Raw genomic sequence first — 1,643 nt, forward strand, 5'->3', positions numbered from 1 at the left:
CCAGAAGACAAGCTTATTGTTATTATCAAACGATTTAGGCTATCAAGCTTAACCTCACTATCTCACTGCATTTCAAACATCTTAGGCATAATAAGAAACAGGTATTTTTCATCAAGTATTGATATGTTGAACTTTAAGTTCCTACATAATGTTATAAAAAATTTTAAAAATTAGATTATATTTTAAAAATAGGATAAAGATCACAGTAGTTTTGTAGCATAATTTCAACTGAAGGATGTAATGCCTCCTGATTTGCCTTTGTTGCTGAGAGTTGTTTCACTGTTTTAAGCTTCTTCTAGCTCCAAATGACTTTTAAGATGGTTTTCTCTAATTCTATGAGGTATGCTAATGATATTTTTATTTGGAATGCATTTATCTATAACAATTTTAGGAATATGACTGTTTTCAATATGTTGGTTCCTCCTATCCATGAGTAAGTAATATCTTTCCATTTTGTGATATCAACCTGGATCTTTTTCAGAGAACTGTATTTTTTCAATATATATGTTTTACTTATTTTGTTATATAGATTCCAAGGTATTTTGTTTTTCTTGATGCTATTGTGATGGTTGTCACTCTCTTAATTTCTGTCAGTGACTTTAACTTTGTGTATAGGAATGCTATTGATTTTTGATTGATGACTATATCTAGATACACTAATGAATTTGATTATTAAATTTTCAATTATTTTGGTGGAATTTTTTATGTCTTCCATGTAGATTATCATGTCATCTGCTAATAATGATAAATTTACTTCTTTTCCTATCCTTATTCTTTTCACTTCTTTCTCATGTCTAATTGTTCTAGATAAAAGTTCTGGAATTATATTGAATAATATTGGTGACAGTAGACATGCTTGACTTGTTCCTGCTTTTAGAAAGGTTTCAGTGTTTGAACATTTTGTCTTATGTTGGCTGCTGATTTGATATTATGGATTTTATCACATTGAGATAAAGACTATTCTAACTTTGTAGTGATTTTATCATAAAGGTGTGTTTGGCTTGTCAAAATATTTTTCTGTATCTATTAAGGTAATCACAAGATTTTTTTGTTTTTGGTTCTGTTGATATTGTGTATTACATTTATAGATTTACATATATTGAAACAGTCCTGCATTCCAGCATTGAATCACACTTTTATCATGATGTTTAATTTTCTTGATGATTTCCTGCATTCTGTTAGTATTTATTGAGGATTTTTTTGTCATGTCTCTTCATTTCTTAGTGTAGCAGATCATATCTGTTTTCTTTATCATTTTGAACAACCAATTCCTCATATGCTTTATCTTTTAAACATTTACTCTCCAATTCATTAAGTTATGCTTTTATATCTATTATATTTTCTTTTAGTTAGTTTTCTTTTGGTATAATCTTGATTTACTTGCTCATTGAGATGTGGTTATAATGTAGTTTTATCTTTCTGACAAAGTTCTTTGTTATTTTCTCCTGTTTCCTATATTATTTTTATTTCATTTAATATTTTTAAAATAATTATTCAATGATTTTTTATGAGCAGAATATATTTATTGAGAGAAAGTTCCTGTCCCAAGAGAGGGACAGGAGGGGGGGGTCCATGTGGGGTAGTTCCCCTAGGAAGTTGTCTCTTGCAGGGACTTTTATAGAATATGGAACAGAGTCTCTTCC

Source organism: Octodon degus, unplaced genomic scaffold (genome assembly GCF_000260255.1).
Source record: "Octodon degus isolate 3935 unplaced genomic scaffold, OctDeg1.0 scaffold00103, whole genome shotgun sequence".
In the NCBI taxonomy this organism is placed as follows: domain Eukaryota; kingdom Metazoa; phylum Chordata; class Mammalia; order Rodentia; family Octodontidae; genus Octodon; species Octodon degus.